Below are 23,082 nucleotides of genomic sequence, written 5' to 3' on the forward strand. Positions count from 1 at the left end.
TTGTTCTTCCCAGTATACACAGCAGTGTGATCTCACTAGATTCGACCCGTTCACTCTCTCCAGAGTGAACTAACGTCATTCAAAAGCCCTGCAGGATGGCAGGGGATAGTTTGCGATCTTTCAAGAGAAGAAGATATAATCCTACGTAAAACAACGTGTCCATTCTGCTGATACAGACAGCCTGAGGGTTACTTGCAGAACAAGCAGCCCATTTGCTAAAATTGCTCCTCGTTTGCTGAGTCAAGGATGTCTCTGGCTGAACTGTGGAGTTAAACCGCCACCAGTTCTGTTTCAAAATCCCTCTTTTCAGATAAACATAGGCTGTGTCTAGACTGGCCAGGTTTTCCAGAAAATCAGCCGCTTTTCCGGAAGAACTTGCCAGCTGTCTACACTGGCCGCTTGAATTTCCGCAAAAGCACTGACTTCCTACTGTAAGAAATCAGTGCTTCTTGCTGAAATACTATGCTGCTCCCATTCAGGCAAAAGTCCCTTTTGCGCAAAGCTTTTGCACAAAAGGGCCAGCTCAGATTTGTTTTCCACAAAAAAGCCCCGATCACGAAAATGGTGATCGGGGCTTTTTTGCGGAAAAGCATGTCTAGATTGGCACGGATGCTTTTCTGCAAAAAGTGCTTTTGTGGAAAAGCGTCCGGGCCAATCTAGACGCTCTGTTCCAAAAATGTTTTTAACGGAAAACTTTTCCGTTAAAAGCATTTCCGGAAAATCATGCCAGTCTAGACACAGCCATGGAGAGTTAGTGCCCTCTTGCTTACTCTCCAGTAAACCAAGTGTTACTCCACTAATGTCAAAGGAGTTTCACCAGTGTAAATTTAGTTAATGATAGTGGGAACAGAATCAGGATTATTGGTTCATTTCTGAGCATACCTTGGCTCAGGAGTGGGCAAACTTTTTGGCCAGAGGGCCACTTTGGGGTTCAGAAATTGTAGGGAAGGCTGGGGGAGGTTATGCCTCCCAAACTGCTAGGCATGGCCCAGCCCTTGCCCCTATCCAACCTCCTCTTCCACGCTCCTGACTGCCCTCCTGTCCTTCCTGACTCCTATCCAATCCCCCCTGCTCTGCACTCCCCTGACTGCCCTCTGGATCTCTCCACCTCTTATGCTGTCAGCCCTGCTCCCCCACACACAACTGCTCCTCCAGGACTCCCCCTGCCTTCCACGCCCTGACAGTGCAGCCTGGACAGGTAGCGCAGTGAGCGTGCCGCCCAGGCACTATGGAAGCTGAGGAGGCAGGGATGAGGGGACAGACAGGGAGGGACTGAGGGATAGCCTCCGTGGCTGGCAGCTTGGGGGCTGGACAGAAGGGTCTGGCAGACCACATGTGGCCTGCAGTTTGTAGTTTGCCTCCGCTGCCTTAGCTGGTCACATATGTTCCTATTTAACTTTTTAAGGCAATCACAGGTGCAAGCTCTTATCTATTTGTTTTAAAAGATCCAGAGATTTTAAAAGACTCAAAAATTCTGCTCTCAACTGCATTGGTATAAATCAAGAATAATTCAGTGGCGGTTAATCCAAATTCATACCAATGTACCAGAATGTTCGAGCTATGATAATCACCCATGTCCTATCACCCAGATTTCTCAAAGGTATAATAATTAGTGACCTGGACATTCCAAGAACTTTGTGATTTTTCCAGTTTTTGATCAGCTAATTCCTAGCAACCTTTGCATCAACTTACCTAGAGTGTTCCTCAAAGGCAAGGATACTTTGCAAGGGAGCCAAAAGTACATCAGGCATCAACATTACCAGGAAATAGGTAAATGTCAAATGATGCAGAAAACGAATAACCAGGCTAGACTTTCATGTTAAGAAATCTCTGAGGAATCCAAGGCAGTTAATTGTCATATTAAAAAAATGGGTTGGCTCCAAGGATTAATAATTGGCTTTGGAACCTTTCACTTTTGGGGCACCTGTTTGAACTTAATCGACCCAGTTAACTGTTTATTTGAGATGATTCATAGTTTGTGGATACTTATTAACTGAAAGTCAATACCATCTCCTGGCAGCTTTGAACCTGTTTCCTCAAAGGAATTAATGGGACCAGTCTCTTATCGAGTGGAAAGACACTGAAATTCTAAAATACATGGTATTCTTTGGCACCCAGGTTAACATTCTCAGTGGATAAAAGTGATAGAGGAGGCTGAAATAGTCCTTGAGACTCACAGGTGATTCTTCTAGGTATGCTTCAGGTGCATAGGTGTGATGATTTGGAACAAGCTAAAGCCATTGCTGATTATGCTGTATGGGTGCAACCCAGAGAGGCATTAAGACACTTTTTAGGCACCACTGTGATCCACAAAACTCCCACTTAGCTGCCAGCCAAACCTGTCGGTGCCTAAGGCCAGGTCTACACTACCAAAGAAAGTCGTCCTAAGATATACAACACCAGCTATGAGAATAGAGTAACTGGAGTTGACATACCTTCAGTTGATCAATGGGAGAAACTTTTTCGTTGACTTTCCTTATGCCTTTTGACACGGAGTACTGGAGTTAATGGGGGTGCCATCACTGGTCAATTTAGCACATTCTTACTAGACCCACTAAATCAAATTCTGGGGGATTAATCTCCAGAGCATCAATCTCAGGGTAAGTGAAGACAAGCCCTAAGTTTTGATTCAGTGCCCAGGCTGTAGCACAGGGGTGGCCAACCCACAGCTCACGAGCTGCACGCGGCTCTTCACCACATGGCTCACGAAGTTGCCCCTGCACTCCTACAAAGGTCCCTCGGCCCCCAGTTCCATGTGCTCAGCAGGTGCAGGGGAGCCGTCTGGTGTGGTAAAGCAAGATGGCGCTGGCTGACAGGAGCCTGATGTGGCTAAAAAGCCAAGCCGGATTTTTCATTTAAAGGGGAAGCGTCCTTTTTTTTCTTTTTGCTCAACAACTTTTTTCCCTCGGCTCTTTGCGCTATGTCCACCACTATTTTGGCTCTTTATCTATAATGGATTGGCCACCCCTGCTGTAGCACAGCTCTCTTGGCTGAGCATGAATACTGCTGCTTCACGACAGGGATCCAAAAGCTTAAACCCAGATTGATTCACAAACTGGCCAAGATTGATGCTTGGGTGCCTAACTTGCAAGAGGGGCCCCAATCCAGTAAGAGATCTCAGAGTGTGCCAACTGGATTTGGCTTCTTATAAGTCTACACTACAATGAAGATTGAAGCTGCTGCTGTTGATCTTCCAGGGTTCGAATTAGCAGGTCTATACTCCCACTGATGTTGTATTTAATTGACAAATAATCCACTTTATGTCTTGAAAATTCTTCTAACTAGTGTCAATGACTCAAAAGTTTGCTTCAGCTCAAGGATTTTGATTAACCGAAGCACTTAATTACATGCTTAATTTTCAAAGTGAGGAGTCCCATTGACCACAATTGGACAATCCATGTTAAATGCTTCATTGGGATGGGTTAATAGGAATATTAATTCACTTTCCTCTAATTTTAACAGACAGACTCTACAAACTTTGCAAATGAAGGGCCAGATTTTCAGCTGTAAAGGAAGTAGAGCTATGCAAACGTGTTCCAGCTGAAAACCTGCCCTGTATAATACATACATCCCCAAAGATGTATGTAGCACAACAGTTAACTTTCTGCTATGCATGCAGGTATGTGTCATGCTACTTAGATTAAAATCTGATTGTAGCTATTAAGAAAGAAATAGACATGGCAGATAACCAACTTCTTAGTGTTATGAGAGAGGTGAACAATAATGTCAACAGTTATAAACGCAGTAACAAAGTCTGATCATCTTCCAGAAAAACATTCCATCACTGTGTGCTGTTTTTGAATTAGTTCTGGGGAAATAATTCATAAGGGATCATTTACTTAGCACATTTTGAATCTCTTTCTTTTCACAGACCATCCATTAGCCAGTGGCAGTTTTTCCACAAAATGTTTATTTATTTCAAACCCCAATTTCTGGGAAAAATTATTGCTCCATCAGGTAGTTTGCAAGCTCTTCCTTCCAAGTACTGGCTGTGTAAAATTCAGAGTTGGAGCTGTGTTGATTAGCTTTAACTTGGTATATATATGAGTGCAATTGCTGCAAATATCACTTGTTCAGTTTCTAAATTAAAAATTCACCACTCATGAATATCTCCGGGTATGTCTACACTACCCCGCTAGTTCGAACTAGGAGGGTAGTATAGACATACCCTCTAAGCTTAACATTTGCTGGCTCCATGAACGTTCCTGCCTGCAAACTCATTTGTACAATATTTATGGGAAGGCATGCAAATTTGCCTTCAAAACAAGATCAGCTGACATTTTGAAAACTCTTTGGAGAGCTGCTTTGGAGCCTTATGATCCATTCTTCAGCAGACTAGAAAGTAGCTGGTCTGTTTCAAAAGCAGGGTATAACCCATGTTGTGACCTAGCTTTCCACTCTGTGCTGGCTCCCTGGATAAAGTAGGGGAGTTGGAGCCAAAATCACACATTCCCCTTCCACATCCACCCACATAGAAGGATGAGTCAGAGCCCAGTGATAGCTTCTTTCCCCCATGTACAGGATTTGGTGGTGCAATCAGACCACAGAGCGCAAGAAAGAGGTTCCTGATATCTCCCCCTCACTCCTATGCAGCCAGGTTCCTGTTTGAGTCTAGTATCCAGGATCAACTCTTAGGAAAGTAGTAACAAAGGGTGAGTTCCATAAAAGTACTTTGCCACCCCAGCTCCTGTTTTGCCTCCACTACAGTCCACAAAACTACCACCAAGTGTGGTGGGTGCCCAAACTCACTTGTGGCCAAACTTTTTCAAGGTCAAAGTTCCCTAAAAACCTACGCTCCTGACTCTGAACATGCATGCTTGTACCTCCTTCTAGGCATCCAGCCTCTGTGTGACCTGGACAAGGTTGGGGGTGGGCCAGCTCCACGCTTCTGGAAGGTCAGAACTGAGGGTGGGAGGGATGGAGCTGACACCACCCAGCCCTCAGAGCTGCCCAGAGCACAGCATCTCATCTCCCCCTTCAGCCCTTAGACCTGCCCGGAGGTGTGGCATGCCAGCAGCAAAGTAAAGGGCCCAGGACACTGGCCACCACCATTGCTTTGAAATTGCCAGGCCCTGGAGCAATTGCCCACTTTGTCCCCTCATTGTTGGGCCTGCCTATCTTGTGCCTAAGATGGCCACCCAGCTTGCATGCAGGGGCCTGATCTGGTAGACATACTTGGAGGATACATAATTAGTCAGGCCCATCAAAATCTGGTCAAAGGCAGCAGCGATGCCACCTGATAACTTTTAGCCCAGTGACTAGAGCATGCAGCTGTAAAGCTACTGAGCTATGGGGTACTCTGCTGTGAGACTCCCTCCGTGTCTCCTGTTGAAGCTGTTCTACTGCAAATTCTTAATGAAGGTTGTCAGTAGGCCAAAGGGAGAGAGAGAGAGAGAATGACTGTCACTGAGTGGCGAGGACATTCATGTGAGAGATCCGGGGTGCAGTTCACTTGCTCTAACTACTTATCCACAGTGGAACAGTTTCAGTAGAGAAGGGATTGAGGGGGCACCAGATCACACCCTCACAGAGCAGAGTCCTAAGAGGTGGAAGACCCCATTCACTTCCTTTCTCCTTCTCTGTCCAATTGAACATGGCTCTCCCCCATCCCTGGGAGTGCTATTTCCCCTAGGCTGCAAGTTACAGGTGGGCTGCTGCACCACCATCACCTCCTCGCCTTGTAGGGCAAGCCCTAACCCACTCTCTCAAAACACGCCTTGTGTGCCCAAGTGGTCTAACGCCACGGGGCGGGTGCCTGTTCATAGATCACTACGCAGCAATGGGTGCTGCCCAGCTGCCTGGATTTAGGTGCTTCTCTCCAAGAGATGGGTGGGGCTTAGAACACATGCTTCTGGTCCGCTTCTTCCATTGGCTGGTTTAGGCAGCGCCCCACCTAGTGTGGTGGCTATTGTGGAGCATCATCTTAGTTAGCACCATTCTTTGGGGGATGCAGGGCTTGAGACAACCCCCTCCACCTCTTTCCTGCTCTGCCCCATCCCACCCCTACTCCAGCCCTTTGCCAAGATCTGCCTCTGCTCTCCCCCACACTTCTCATGGCTATTGTACCTCTTCCTCCCAACCTTCTCTCCCCAAGCAACATGACCCAGGGGATTACTGGGGCCTGGCACCAGCAGTAAGGGTCAGGCCCCTCCTATACTCACCAGTGGCAAGTGGAGCAACCCAGCTCCAGCCTGCTGCCCTCTGACTCCCAGCTGCAGTGGAGTGGGCCGGGGTCAGGGTGGTCTGCTTTCCGCCACCATGGTGAAGCAGAGCAACTCAGCTGAGAGATGGCAGCACAGAGCAGGTTGGTTGTTCCACTTTCCCCGGCTTCTGCCTCCACTTGTGAATGAGGGGCTGGGCCCAACACTTGGTAATCCCGCAGGCTGCCCTGGGCCCCATAGGTCCCCCAAAGTGAGAAGTCCATGGCAGTTGCCCCAAATTGTCCTATGGACAGGACAGCACTGGTCTTAGGTACCAAACCTTCCCCATTCATTTTATAGGGAGTCTAGGCACTAACTTGGCTTTGTGGATGTCTGTGTTGTTCTTGAACAAAAAACAGGACTGTGTAGCACTTTAAAGTCTAACAAGATGGTTTAATAGGTGATGAGCTTTCGTGGGCCAGACCCACTTATTTGCTAGGTGAGGTGCCATGACATTGAGCATTGCAAACTCTCCATTTCCCTTCATAGGTCCTACCCAAAGTTTTCACACTTTCCAGCCTTCAGATGAGAGGGGATTTTCATTAGGGCATGCTGTATTTGGCTTCTGGGAGCTCAAACAATAGGGACTTATTTATGGAGTGACTGTGAGTGTTCTCACTCTGTCTGTCAAGTAAGAACATTGTGTGAAGGTAGCTCTGAAAGATTAGATATGTCCCAGCATGTGGGTGGCTTTATCAATAAGCAAATTCCAGTCACTGGCTTTGGAAAGAACCTTTTTCAACCACAAGTGTTATGAAACCTAAATTTTCTAAAATCTACACTTCGTCAATTGGCAGAAGTGTTAAAAAAAAGGCAGAGAAAAGCTGAACTGTTCTGTGACTAAAATAATGCTTGGCTTGACATCCGTGAAAGTGCAGCTATTGCTTTCAATTCTCCATTAAAACCTCCTCCATTGTCACTTCCCCTTTCTGTGCTTCAGTACAATGGGAATAATGATACTGACCTCACAGGTAAAGTGCTCTGAGATCAGCTGATGAGATGAGCTAGGTATTATTTTGATATCTCCTACATCAGAGCTGCATATTATTATCACTTTACCCAGGGCTGGATGCCAGGGGCTTGATTATGTTCTCATTTAGAAAGGTGTAAATCAGAAGTAAATTCACTGTATCCAGTGGAGTGACATGTGTATCAGACTGGTATAATGATAGGAGAATCAGAGCCTATAAATTCTTTATTAAAAGCAGGACAACTGGTATATCTTCAAACCATACTAGGAACCCAGTTCTCTACTGAACCACACCAATATATATTTTCAAGAAACACAGCACTACGTGTTGGATCTCCTTGGTCCGGCACCCTTTGGTCCTGACTGGTCCCAGGTGAGGGATTTTGCCAGACCAGGAGAGATCATTTCTGACCCCATCCCTTGCTCTGCCTTCCTCCTGGCTTGCTGGATCCCTCCAACCGCCCACATCAAACCTCCCCCACCTCCTCATCATGCTGGGTTCTTACCCCGCACCCTCTGCAGCATGCCAGGACTCTCTGATCCTGGAGAATTTCAGTTTATAGAAATGCAACCTGTACTCATATATGAATTTCATCCTGGCTTTTACTTTGAACCTATCCCCATGCTGAGAAGAGCAAAAAAAGTGCTTCCTTATGAAATACAAAATACCTCGCTCCAAAGAACAGTGTCAAAACAAGTGTGGAATGGAATGTGGTTTACAATCCCAGCAAATTCTACTTGACTTTCTTGGGCATGTTCTGGCTGACAAGTTAGAACGCTTTGCCTTTAATTGTTAAACGTGTTCAATGAACTCAGAGCACTGCAATGTCAGTCAGGAAAGGAGGAAAACCAAAGGCAGCCGCTAACTCACATGCAGCGCATTGTGGCACTAAAGCAGAAATGGAATGAAGGAATAATCTTCCGTTCCCTACACCACTGGAAATTAGTATGCATAGCACTGATACGTTAGCATCTGCCATCACAATTCAGTGTCCAGGAGCCTGGTAATAAATCAAATACAACATAATTAAAATGAGATGTATATTGTTGCTGTGCTGGCTAACAATTGGCTGTTCCACATTAAAAGAAGGTAGGGGAGAAGAAAAGGGATGGTCTGGATCTTGCACCAAAACGGAGTTTCACTGTCATGGGGAATAAGTAAGATGGAAAAATGGTTTCTACGTGTACAAAACTAACTGGAAGGAAGGTGTTAAAGCAAACCATACCCTGCACATTGCCAGATACTCAAATTCCTGCCATAGAGACAGAATCTGACCTCAGTTACACTAATGGCCCACTGCTGCCAAACATTTGGATCTGGCCCACCATGACTCTCCAGTTGGGTTGCCAGGTGTCTGGTATCGACCCAGACAGTCGAGTATTTTCTCCTCCTGTTCAGGAAAAAAAGTCAGAAAATACCAGACACCTAAACTGTCCTGTATTTTCTGACTTTTTTCCCAGCAAGGAGGTGAAAATCCCGGGTGCTTACTGGGATTCCGCGGGGGAGCTGGCCGGCCCAGTGCAGGGAGGCAAGATGCCCCAAAAGCATTTCTTAAAGAGGCCACGTTGGTTTTTTAAATTTATTTATTTATTTATTTATTTATTTTGCTTAACTCTCAGGGTCCTTTTTTTTTTTTTTTTTTTTTTGGCTCAACAACTTTGGTCTCCCCTTTTTTTTTCTCAACAGAATTTTTTCCCTGGTGGATTTTTTTTTCTTTTTTTTTTGCGGGGTGGAGGGTGGTGTTTGAAATTTTTGGTTAAACCATCTAGCAACCCTACTCTCCAGGCTGCTAATGTCCCACATCCCCTAGGGGGGCTCAGACAGCCTGCCTGCCACAGCCCCACATGGTGCTCGAAAAGGCTGGCTCTTGGAGCAAGCATGTCTCTATGTGCGCACCTTTGGGGTGAGGGAGGCAGTGGTCTCCATGCATTGCCTCTGCCTCCATAACCATGCTCACAGGTTTCAGCCCAATGGGAGATGCAGGGGCAGTGCTTGTGGGCATGGGCAGTGTGCAGAGATCTGCTGCCCCGTCCCCTCAAGCCCACAGACACACACTTGCCTCAGTAGCCAGCAGCTTTGAACAGCATATTGGGGCCACAGCAGGCAGGTAGCCTACCATAAGCACCTCCTAGCCAGCACCTGCACCAGGCACTGCCTCATGCACCCCAATCTCCTCCTGGACTCCAATCCTGTACCCGATCACAACCCCCTCCTGCATCCAAACTCCCTCCCACATTCTGCACCCCATCCATTAATATAGTAGAAAAGTGAGGCCCGTGACCACTTTTCAAATTCTTGGAATGCTCCCCTTTGAAAATCATTGCCCACCCCTGAGCTAGGCCCGACTTGGTACAGAAGCAAATGTGGCTATACACGACCTTTATGCCACCCCGATTTGGGGTCGAGCCAGGGGTTGAGGGAGTTCAGCCCCTGACATCACCAAGAGTAGTCTCAAAGCTTTCTATATCATTGAGGAATTTATAGCTGGCCACCTAAACCATCTTTACATCTGCTTTGCACAGCTGGACCAGCATAAAGCCCATTTGGTGGGGCCAGGTTCTAGCCTGTTGGCTCCATAAAGGAGATAAAAGCACTTTCTTTTACATTTAGATTTTTCTGGGTTCAAGAGATCCTGTATTCTGATACCTGAGGCTGCAACCTTTTTTATCTCCAGGCTACATTTGCAAGTTGTTGGTGAAAAAAAAACCCCCACTAGTGAACTCCAGAGATACCTTGCTCCTTATGAAATGTGAGTCCACTGACTTAATTTCAAGGAATCTGATAAAGCTTCAAAGTGCATTCCATAAAAAGGGGCTGTTATATGTAGTAACATGTTGTTTTGTATTTCTCAACTAATTGGGCATCCTAGACCTATTATTAAGCCATTACTGGCAGCCTCAAGAGCAGCCTCTCCCTGATAATTAATTTACAAGTAGTTGGCATGCCGCTGGGATTTTTTTAATCGTTAAAGGCTAAACCAAAGAGCATCTTGGATTTTCCACTCAATTGAAAAATGTTATGCAACTTGCAGAATTGCAAAATCTCTGTATGCCTTCAAAGAATGCAAAAGACACATTTCTTTTTAATAGCTAGCATTAGCAAACCAAACATGTTTCACTCCTGTGCACATCCAACTGTATGTGAAGCACCATTGCAGGGCATGTGTGTTTTGCTGGTGCTAATTTACATGTTCCAACTTTGAAAAAGGAGCAGATTTTTTCTCTTTAAAATGCAGATGACCAGAGGTGAAAGTAAGCGGTGCATTCTGGTGCCTAGCTTTAGCAAGAGCTGGCTGAGCTGGAGCAAAAGCCAGCAGGGACCTATTTAAAGAGCTGGCAGAGACCTGGGTTGCAATAAAACAATAAAATTTTAAGTTACGTTCACTGCTGCAGATAACACAAATATTAATCTTTTAGTGGACGCACAATCCCTGCACCAACCTGTAAAGCTGGGGTGAGGAAACTTTTTTGGGCTGGTGGCCAAAACTAAAAACAAACCCTCAATGACATGGCCCCCAACTAAGAAGGAGAAAGATACTCCCCAGATACCTTTAGGAAGGCCCAGGCTAGTAGATGTTGTGTGCTCCATCCCCATGGTGGGACAGTGGGGGGCCTGAAGCACCAACATGGGCTCCCCAATGCTAAGGGAGCCCCGAGTCTAGGGGGTCAGATTCAGGCAAGCCAGGGGCTACACCTGGCCCCAGGGCCTTAGTTTCCCCACTCCTGCTCTAAAGGGCTAGTGTGTGTCAGGCCATAGCTCTGGCATCTCCCACAGGATGCTATCATGGAGCACTCCAGAGTGCCTAGACCACCCCTGCAACAGGTCCATTTGTTTTATTCCTTCTGTGTCCCCACCCAAAGGCCACCGCCATGCACTACCTACGGAGAACGGCTGTTGCTCTCAACTGCAGTCATCCCCCAAATGCAGCCATCTCTGGGGCAGCATACAGCACTCATGAATCAAGCTGTAATCCTAGCGCCGTTACAATGAGGACAAGAGGTGATGCTGTGCATTAGTATCAATATACAGTGGACTGAGGAAAGCCACTTGACACAGAATGCTAGGTCCTCAGCACAGATGCATTTGGAACCACTGAGGAGAAGGGGGCAACTATCATCCTGCTTTACTTTTCTCCAAATCCAGGCCCAACCCAGAGGACCCTGATTAACAGTGGATACGAACAACCCCACAGGCTGCTCAAACAGTTGGCCAGGTTGGAGGCATACCTTGGTCATAGCCACTTTTTCACAGGAATAACACCACATGCTTCATCACCTGGGGATTCTGCTGATATAAGGGGAATCCTTAGCATGATTTCTAGCAGCCTAGCACAAAGCAAACCAAAAATTACACCTAATTGCCCCAAAGTGACTGGCCCATTTCAAGGAACATTGTAGTAAGCTGCACTTGAGGCATAATTAATTAGCTGCTTCTCTGAGGCTGTGTCTACATTGGCAAGATTTTGCGCAAAATCTTGCTGCCTGTCTACACTGGTCACGAGTATTTGCGCAAGAACACTGATGTTGTAATATACAAAATCAGTGCTTCTTGCGCAAATACTCTGACGCTCCCGCTCAGGTATAAGTCCTCTTGCGCAAGTGTTCTTGCGCAAGAGGCCAGTATAGACAGGTAATATCAATTTCTTGCACAAGAGAGCATCTACACTGGCACGGATGCTTTTGCACAAAAGCAAATCTTTTGTGCAAAGGCTCATGCCAGTATAGACGCTCTCTTGCACAAATACTTTTAACGGAAAAACTCTTCCATTAAAAGTATTTGCTCAAAATCATGCCAGTCTAGACGCAGCCTAATTGGGGTCAGATAATGGCTTCAAACACAGAGGCCTCATAAAAGGGCTGAGAAAGCTTTTTTTGGGAGATTAGTTTTATGGAGCCTGATGGTTTCCTGTAAAAAAAGTCCTGAAGTAGGTTCTGGTCAGTTCTAGGGAAGTAGCGTAGGTGTCCATACTTTATCCAAGAGCAAGGAGTCTGAAAGGTAACCCAGAAAGATGCAGGAATTGAGTTTGGAGGGTGAACTGAAGAGAAGCTCAAGTTGGGCAAAAAGTACTTTTGGTTTCCTTGGATTCTTGTTCCCCTACAAGGGAACTGAACTTTAGAGTGACCCAGGTGGAGGGCTGACCTAAGTGAACCTGTGGGAGACAGAAAACCTGCAGGAGGGTAAACTGAGGCAGTAGTTGCTTGAAAAGATCTGTTTGAATAACAGGAGGTGCTATGAGGCACCTCTACATATCATCCAGTTTATGGATTAATATAAACTGATTAACAACATTTTGTGCAAGAGCCTCAAAATCCTTTAAGAACCTCATAGTAGGTTAATGAGGTATTATTGTAACTCAGCTATTATTTCCTGAGTTAATTGTCCTGATTTGAATTACCCACCTGAGCAATTAGTTTTGAATTCCCAGCAGAAGACAGTAAATTCCCTACAAGCCTGTACATCCAGTCTTAGTTGACACTTGACCAAAGTCACACATGGTACCTAGGAAATGCAACTATTTGGGTCTCGTATTCCTGTGGTCAGCCCATTAGATTACACCTCTCTGTGCTTCACACACACACACGCACGCACGCACGCACACACACACACACACTCTCTCTTGCAAAAATGAAACCAAAGTGCAAAAAATACCTTATCATCAACTGTGGAAGCATTTCTAAAATGACTGGTAGCAACACAGAAACATTTGAATAGTTTCTGACACACTGCAGAGTAATTTATTCAGGGAAGCTGATATTGTATTATTTGGTAGCATAATTCCAGCCATGCCTTTAAAGGGCAAGCAACTTAAATGATACTTTGTTTTCAGAAGCACAGAGAGATGGTGGTAATGAAGACTGCAGAAAATATGAAGGCTTTCCACATCTGACAGTAGTGTCAGAAGCACAGATGGATGGGTAAAGGTCCTGGAGGGAGCAAATGAGAGGAGAGAGAATGGGCGGGGGGAGATGATGACAAAAGAAAGGGACAAAGCTGCCAGTTTTCCCGACCAGATGGACTGGTGTCTAGCCCATCCAGTTGGGAAAGTTGGCAATCCTGGCCAACTTGCTACCACACAAGGGTATGTCTACACTACAGCGCTAATTCGAACTAACTTAATTCGAATTAGTTAATTCTAACTAAGCTAATTCGAACTAGTGCATCTAGACCTAAAAACTAGTTCGAATTATCATTTTGCTAATTCGAACTAGCATGTCTACATTGAGTGGACCCTGAACCGGGGTTAAGGATGGCCGGAAGCAGTGCCGGCAGGGCATCAGATTAGGACTTAGAGCGTGGACCTGCTGTCTCAGGCTAGCCGAGGGCTGTGCTTAAAGGGACCCGACCCCCACCCTGGACAGACAGTTCTCAGGGGTTCCTCACTTGCAAAGCAGTCCTGGCTTGGAGTGCCCTGAGTGCCCACACTCGGCACATCACAGCACTCGGCCATCAGCCTGGCTGCACTTGCTGCAGGCTGCCATCCGGGGGGAGGGGGCAATCAGGGGGCTGCAGGAGAGCTTCCACGCCGAGGAGCCCGCAGAGCCACCCCAGTCCTCCCCATCGGGGGCTCGTACCCCATTCCTCCCTCACCTCCTTCCACTTACCCCTCCCTACCCCCCCCCGTCCTGATGTACAAAATAAAGGACACGTATGTTCAAAAATAGAAACTCTCTTTATTGAACAAAACTCGGGGAGACTGGGAAAAGGAGGTGGGAGAGGGGAAGAGAGAGGGTGGGAGAGGGGAGGGCAACTAAAATGATCAGGGGTTTGGAACAGGTCCCATATGAAGAGAGGCTAAAGAGACTGGGACTTTTCAGCTTAGAAAAGAGGAGACTGAGCGGGGATAAGATAAAAGCACAAGTGGTGTGGAGAGGGTGCATAAAGAAAAGTTCTTCATTAGTTCCCATAATAGAAGGACTAGAGGACACCAAAGGAAAGGAATGGGTAGCAGGCTTCAAACTAATAACAGAAAGTTCTTCTTCACAAAGCAAATAGTCAACCTGTGGAACTCCTTGCTGCAGGAGGCTGTGAAGGCTAGAACTATAACAGAGTTTAAAGAGAAGTTAGATAAATTCATGGAGGTTGGGTCCATGGAGTCCTATTAGCCAGGGGGTAGAAATGGTGTCCCTGGCCTCTGTTTGTGGAAGGCTAGAGATGGATGGCACGAGACAAATGGCTTGGTCATTGTCTTCGGTCCATCCCCTCTAGGGTACCTAGTGTTGGCCGCTGTCGGCAGACAGGCTACTGGGCTAGATGGACCTTTGGTCTGACCCAGTACGGCCTTTCTAAGCTCAGGGCTCAGGGTTGGGGGTCTCACTGGACCACCTTGATTTTCATGCAAACCTGCTCCTGGGTGGCCAGGCTGGCAGCTATCCTGCCCTAGACGGCCACTTTCCTGTGCCTAGAGTGGAGGTCGTGGATGAGGTCCACGATCTCTGCACTAGACCAGGTGGGCGCCCGCCTCTTGTGGACCTGGGCAGGCTACCGGCAGCTGCCAGCCTGGTCCCGGGAAGAGGCGGAGGGCTGGGTGGCAGCGGGTAGCTGGTTCGTGCCGTGCCAGGTGCAGGGTCTGCTGGCTGGGTGCTGGCAGGCTTGCACCTGACACGGGCACCGTAGCCAGACCTTGCGTGCCCCTTTAAGGGCTCCGGGGCCGGGAGGAGGGCAGACGAGTTTCCCTGGTGGTGCCCAGAGTGGCCACCAGGGAAAGCTGGAGAGGGCTAGCCTCCCACTAGTTCGAATTAAGTGGCTACACAGCCCTTAATTCGAACTACTTAATTCGAACTAGGCGTTACTCCTCGTAGAATGAGATTTACCTAGTTCGAATTAAGCGCTCTGCTAGTTCCAATTAAGTTCGAACTAGCGGTTTGCCTGTGTAGCGCCTATCAAAGTTAATTCGAACTAACGTCTGTTAGTTCGAATTAACTTTGTAGTGTAGACATACCCCAACTGACCTCCTGCTACCACACAAACCATTTGACTGACCTTACTCTCTGCCTAGGCCTTTTACCACTTGGCCTCCTTACCAGAAAGTTAATGCCTCCTATATCCCTTCCTTCATGTCTGTCCATATGGCCTATGAACCCTTGGCTTCCCATCAAATAAGTGTGAGCTAAACAATGAAAACACAAAAGAAAACTATCCCCTTTATCCCCACAGAAATGTACAGAAAAACTCCATTTGCTGGTCTCATGCTTATCCCTTGCTTTTTGTTTTTTGTACATTGTCTATTTACATTATCTGGTTTGTCTTTATATGTTGTGGATGAAGCATCTTTCTTGCACTGTGCCCTTTAAAAATAATATATGCTAGTATTTGTATAGGGCTTTGAAAATATGAATAATATGGGTAGAAGAAATTAGATTTACCAGAAAGTTGTCTAGTCGCACAGATCTTCTCTCCTGATCAAAAGACCTGCTAGCCCAGTTAGGATATGTCTACACAGCAGTGTTATTTCGGAATAACTGATTTTATTCCGAAATAATATAGTTCACCTCTACACCACAAAATACCATCAGTTATTTCGACATGTCAAAATTATGTCGAGCTGTAGGACTTCTTACTCTGACTCCTGCAACCCTCATTTTATGAGGAGTAAGGGAAGTCAGAAGAAGAGTGCTCTTTCTCAGATTTCCTGCTGTGTAGGCAGCACCAAAAGCCTAAATAAGCTATTTCGACTTAAACTACGCAATTGACATAGCTCAAGTTGCATAGCTTATTTTGGCTTTAGCCTTACTGTGCAAGAAATACTAAAGCAGCATTTCTTAAACTGTGTTCCACTGTGCTGAGAGGCAGTCAGAGGTGTGCTGTGGAGAAAACAGGAAAAATTCTGCTCCCCCGCCCCCTGTAGAGCCCGTAGACAGCAGCTGCCCTCCCTCCCCCCTGCCTGTCCCACGGGGCCTCTGCTGCTGCATGGCCTCCCCCTCCTCCAGGTGTGCAGGTGGCAGCTTTTACTGGGAGGGGGAAGGGAAGGGAAGGGGAGGGGTGGCCAGAGCTGAGAAGCTGCTCCTGGACCTCGACGTTTTAAAACTGTCGCCTGAGGGGAACCTGGCTCAGGCTCTGCCACTCCCCCACCTGGGGTGCGCTCGGGCTCTGCTGCCCCCCGTGTGCTGCTGCTCTCCCTCCCCTGCACCCCTCCCAAGCCTGCTGGGGAAGTGGCAGAGTTTAATCTGGTGGAGATGGTCGGTTTTCTACTCTCCCCCCCACCCTGCCCTGCCAGCAGGAAGCCTGGCCTGGTGCTGCAGCTGTGGTAGGTTCCCTGCTGCATGGCTGGGGGTGGGGGGAGAGGGGACGGATTGTGCTCTCCACCACCACCCCTGAGGAACAAGAGCATGCTCCCTGGAGGCTTGCCCTGTTTCAGCAGGGTGCCAAGCCAGGTACACATCCCCACTCATGCCCAGACCCTGCACCCAAACCCCCCTCACTCCCCTCCCCCTGCCAAGACCCCACATTCCCAGCTTGCTCTGACACCCTGCCCCAAGTCCCTTCCTGCACCCTCTCTGCCCCAAGTCCCCTCCTCTACCCTCCCTCCTGGCCAGACACCCTGCCCTGAGACCTTCCTCTACCGTCCCTCCTGGTCCAGTGGGGGTTTTTTTTGTTTGTTTTGCTTGACAAATTTTCCCTGGGGGCTGATTTTTTTTCCTCCCCCCAAAAAACCCTTGGTGTTCCCCATAAAAAAAAATGTATTGTTTGGTGTTCCTCAGTCTTAAAAAGTTTAAGAAACACTGTACTAAAGCAGATTTTTGGAGCATAAGCTTCTGTGGGCAAAAATCCACTTCGTCAGACGAAGTGGATCTTTGCCCACGAAAGCTTATGCTCCAATAAATCTGCTGGTCTATAAGGTGCCACAGTACTTCTCGTTGTTCTTTCAGATTCAGACTAACATGGCTACCCCTCTGATGCTTGTACTAAAGCATTTGTCTCTAAAGTCTTCTATACAACCTCAGTAGTTCATCATTCTTCTAAGGCAGTGTTTCCCAATTTTATTTGGCCACGGAACCTTGCAGTTTAAAAAAATTTCAAGGAACCTCAGAGTTGGTCGAGCAAAAAAAAAAAAAAAAAAAAAAAAACTCCATCTGTTTAAGAGGGGGTGAGGGAGTGCAGTTCTTTGCGGAACCCTTACTTTCACTTCGTGGAACCCTGGGGTTCTGCGGAGCACCAATTGGGAAACACTGTTCTAAGGCATAATTCAGCAATACCACAAGGCTGCTCTGAGAATAGTAACTGTCCAGGTAAACTGTCACCAGAGCCATGTAGATTAGTTTATTAGACATACCCAAATGAAGCGGCGATTTAAATAATCGCCGCTTCATTTAAAATAAAATGGCTGCTGTGCTGTGCCGATCAGCAGTTTGGCGGCACAGCGCTGTAGTCTGGACGCTCTGCAGTCGACATCAAAGGCGTTTGTCAACCGCTGCGTTATGCCTCATGGGATGAGGTTTACCGGGGTGGTGGACAAATGCCTTTGATGTTGACCGCAGAGCCTCCAGTCTACCGCGCTGTGCCGCCAAACAGCTGATCGGCACAGCGCGGCAGCCATTTTAATTTAAATGAAGTGGCAATTATTTAAATCGCCGCTTCATTAGGGTATGTCTAGTAAACTAATCTACATGGCTCTGGCGACATACCCTTGATTCCTCCTTAAAAGCTCACCCTTCCCGCATAAGATCTGTAACTCACTCATTCTTTCTTTCTTCATTAATGATCACTGAAGTACATCAGCCATCTAAAATCTAACAGAAGCTTGGTTATGAGATAGTAATAACACTTCTCTATGTGAAAAACCCTAATAAGTTACACATCTAATGACAGAAACCTCCTTCATTTAATGGTTCTTACAGTAAACTTTTGACTGACCTAAGAAGCCATCTTGCCCAGCAAGACTACTTGTCTTTGTCAGTGCTTAGCTGTGAATTAGAACTTCATAAAGTACAGACTTGATCATGAAAGGGGATATTTTTTAATTTCCACTGATTGTAAATATTACATTAGTTATAAAAATAAAATATTAGATACACTTCTCATACTCAAGATCCCAATCCTAAAACCACTGAAGACCCTCAGTGACTTCAGGTCAGAACCTACAGTCCCAGATAGGTCCTTAGACTAGACTTCTATCCAGTGTTAGATCTTGTTGTTGGTCTGTTGACACATTTGAAACCTCAGACACAAAAAAAACCAGCCCTCTTTCTTTTACGCAATTCTTGCTCTCATGAATTGTGGAGTACTTTTGTAGGTTTGCAGGATCATGGGGGAAAACCTGCCTTTCTGAGTTATGTTTAGTTTGGAACCTGGGCTCTGTCTAGACAGGCCAGTTTTTCCAGAAAATCAGCCACTTTTCCGGAAAAACTTGCCAGCTGTCTACACTGGCCGCTTGAATTTCCACAAAAGCACTGACTTCCTACTGTAAGAAATCAGTGCTTCTTGTGGAAATACTATTCTGCTCCCGTTCAGGCAAAAATCCCTTTTGCACAAAGCTTTTGTGCAAAAGGGCCAGTGTAGACAGCTCAGATTTGTTTTCCGCAAAAAAGCCCCGATCACAAAAATGGTGATCGGGGCTTTTTTGCGGAAAAGCACGTCTAGATTGGCACGAACGCTTTTCCGCAAAAACTGATTTTGCGGAAAAGCGTCCATGCCAATCTAGACACACTGTTCCGAAAATGCTTTTAACGGAAAACTTTTCTGTTAAAAGCATTTCCGGAAAATCATGCCAATCTAGACGCATCCCTGGTGTATAAGTATGTTGATAGCTGGCCTTATATTCTTAGCTTGCATAGAAGCTACCCATATTATTCATAGTTATTAAAGTGGGAAGTTCCTTTTAAAATCCAACAATAGCATTTAATACTATGTTGCAAAAGGAAGCATTTTATTTTATGAGCTGTGACTGTATTGCCCTTTCATTTCATGGGTGTCTCTATGTTGTTATTTTAGATGACCAGCTGAAAATCAAGGATTAATCATTTCTCCCTGCAACTTCTAATCGTTCTCAGTCAAACAAGTTCCTTCAAGTTCTTCCCTTCCACGGTGAATCATCCCAATCTTTGCCAGGTTTTTAGACAACATATGTCAGTGGGGCCAAAGCCCTACACCTATTTGCCATCACTCAAACTTTTTATTCAGGGCCATCACTTTCATGACGCGAGGTGAGCAAAACTAACAGCGGTGCAGGGGAAAAGAAGATGAAAGCAGACACTGAATACACACAACTGAATTGTCACATCATGACTCAACTGCTTATGTTTGTGTAGAGCTGTCCTACCCTAGCAGGCCAGTGTGCAGGAAGGTGAGGGATGTACATGAACCTGTTACCCTTAGTGCATTTTATATGTTAGGAATGATACAGAAGAAAAGATGCCAAATGTCCAGAATCTTCCTTAAGCAGTTGGTGAAAAAGGAACTTGCCTTGTATGTCTAGACAAAATGATGATTCATGACTCCTGCAACTTACTGCTGCTGCAGCTCGCCGGAGGAAAGTGGGATATAGTCACTGTGCCTCTGCTCTTCAAAGTATTTTCTGCTTTTCATTTATTTATTCTTCCTTTTTCTCTGGAAAATTTGGGGGGATTAAGCCAAATATCCATCCTGAAGATTCTCCATCATTGGAGACTTTTAAGAGCAGGTTAGACAAACTGTCAGGGATGATCTAGATGGTATGTATCCCTTCCATGAGTGCCGGGACTGCACTTGATGACTCTCAAAGTCCCTTTGGCTATGTCTACACTCACAGCTTCTTGCACGAGAAATATGCAAATGAGTCTAAGTGTGGAATATCGCCACGCCTCATTTGCATAACTAATGAGCCACCATTTTTGCAAAAGAGGCTCTTGCACCAGAAGGAGCTGTCTACATTGCCCCTTCTTGCACAAGAAAAACCCTCTTGCATAATGCCATTATTCCTGAAAATAATCGGCATAGTGGCATTGTACAAGAGGGTTTTTCTTGCGCAAGAAGGGGCAGTGTAGACAGCTCTTTCTGGTGCAAGAGTCTCTTTTGCAAAAATGGCGGCTTATTAGGTATGCAAATGAGGCTCAGCGATATTCCACACTTAGCCTCATTTGCATATTTCTCGTGCAAGAAGCTGCGAGTGTAGACATAGCCTTCCAGTCCTCGCATTCTGTGATTCTCTCTAGATCAGCACAGACCCGGAGTCAAAAGCTCTGATTTCTTTACTGCATTAAGCACTGCCTCACCAGATAAAAATGAAAAGAACTAAAAAAGTCATGGTATATTGTAATAACACAAATTACTTGGGACTACTGTACTCTTTATGACAACTATAGATAAACAACATGGCTCAAGTATCAGAGGGGCAGCCGTGTTAGTCTAAATCTGCAAAAGCGATGTGGAGTCCTGTGGCACCTTTTAGACTAACAGATTTATTGGAGCATAAGCTTTTATTGGAGCATAAGCTTTCGTGGGCAAAGACCCACAGATGCATGCATTTGATAAAGTGGGTCTTTGCCCATGAAAGCTTATGCTCCAATAAATCTGTTAGTCTAAAAGGTGCCACAGGACTCCTCGTCACTTCAACGTGGCTCATATTAGAGCGCACAGAGACACTGCATGTGCATCTAGGCACAGGGAGCCTCTCATTAAATAAACACAACGGTGCTATAGGGAGATTAAATAGGGGGGTGATAGTCTCCTTAACGAGCATAATCTTTATTTACTAGAGATAAGCACTGACAGTAGAAAAGTTAGCTCATGATGACCTCTTCATCTCAGCTGCCCAGGAAACATGAGGCTTTACACTGTGCTATCAACCTTATTTTAATGTCAGCCTTATTCTGCTTTTAGTGCGGCTTATAGATGCACAGGATCACTCTTTCTGACCACCTGGAAGGTGGAATGAGAGGATGGTCAATAACATTACCTACATCCCTTCTCCACAAGTAGACCCTGGAGCATGAGATAATGTTATAGACACACCTGACTGTTTCCTCAAACTGTTTGACTTTATAAAAAGTAACAGAGTGGGTATAATCTGGATGTATCCTACCTAAATGTCCCCTGCAGAGTCTTCCTGAAATTGTTGCAATGCCCACTGAAGTCAAACCTAGAAGAAAGTCACGAGGAAGCTCTTGTATTTGTGAAACACACTTTCTTGGCAGTTGCACTGTGTTCCACATAGAAACAGATTCCATGATTTCACCGTCCTTCAATCTCATTCTTTGCCACTAGGCCTAGCCATTTGACTCCTACAACTTATTCATGTCTGATATTCTTCATTGCATCTCTGGCTATCAGTTTTCCAGACTTGGAGAAGATTTTACTGTTGCTCAAAGGATTTGTAAGCCAAAGAGCTTAAACCTGCAATCCCCAAACACCCATCAGTTTCACTAGAGGTTTGGCATGCATAAGAATGCATGCCTAGGTCCTAAATGGACAACTTCTAACTACAGCAGAAAATATACTAGGCTGGATTTTGATCTCTGCTGCTCTGGTCTATATATGTAGGACATAAATGAGATTACAAAATGCAGGACAATGTAGCACTTTAAAGACTAACAAGATGGTTTATTAGATGATGAGCTTTCATGGGCCAGACCCACTTCCTCAGATCAAATAGTGGAAGAAAATAGTCACAACCATATATACCAAAGGATACAATTTAAAAAAAGTGAACACATATGAAAAGGTCTAATCACATTTCAGAACAGGAGGGGGATGCGGGGGGGAGGGGGGAAGGAAGGAAGGTAAGGAAGGAAGGAAGGAAGGAAGGGGGGGGAAGGAAGGAAGGTAAGTGTCTGTGAATTGATGAGATTACAGTCTGCCTTAATGAACATTTTTAGCCTAGTTTTAGCTAAATGGAAAGTCAGTACTGCTCCTATATTCAATCACATCAAAACCTTGTGACCCTCGCCTTGAGCCACATTTCAAACTACTGGCAAAAATACTAGAACTTCATAGTTGCAAAACAGTAGTAAGCAAACCACACATTGAGCTATTTTTAGTCTGGGGAATAACACCAAAAGAAAGGCTAAAAACAGAAGAGACTATGCACCAAAAATCGTAATTTATTCTGTAGTTTAAAAGGGAGCTGATGTATGAATACCCTTGAGCACAGCTTTTTAGCATCACAGAGTTATAAAGTTAGTATAGTATATATTATTAACTCAGAAATTAAAGTTCTACCTGGATTGGACTTTTGCAAGTGTATTTTTAGCTCACTTTAATAGCAAATGGCACTAGGTGAACTCGCACTCTTGACAGTCTAACGCCGCTTCACTATTAATAGAAAAAGTCTTTAATGAGTAACCAGGCTCACAGAGCATGATAAACAAAAATCCATTTCTTGACCACATTTTTTCATGAACTTTATACTCAGTACTACCTACCTAAAAAATAAACGGTTCTACTTCGATCCTTGAGTAAAGGATCAAAACTGGAGGTAGTTGTGTAACACACACACACACACACACACACACACACACACACACACACACGGCCATGTCACAATGGCGGCTCATAGTCATCCTATGATCAACCAAGATTCCGAGGTCCTTCTCCTCTTCTGTTACTTCCAACTGCTGTGTCCCCAGCTTATAACTAAAATTCTCGTTATTAATCCCTAAATGCATAACCTTACACTTCTCACTATTAAATTTCATCCTATTGCTATTACTCCAATTTACAAGATCATCCAAATCTTCCTGTATGATATCCCGATCCTTTTCTGAATTGGCAATACCTCCCAACTTTGTGTCATCCGCAAACTTTATTAGGACACTCCCACTTTTGGTGCCAAGGTCAGTAATAAAAAGATTAAATAAGACTGGTCCCAAAACTAATCTCCGAGGAATTCCGCTAGTAACCTTCCTCCAACCTGACAGTTCACCTTTCAATATGACCCGCTGTAGTCTCCCCTTTAACCAGTTGCTTATCCACCTCTCAATTTTCATATTGATCCCCAT

This window comes from Pelodiscus sinensis, chromosome 18 (assembly GCF_049634645.1).
Source record: "Pelodiscus sinensis isolate JC-2024 chromosome 18, ASM4963464v1, whole genome shotgun sequence".
Classification (NCBI taxonomy): domain Eukaryota; kingdom Metazoa; phylum Chordata; order Testudines; family Trionychidae; genus Pelodiscus; species Pelodiscus sinensis.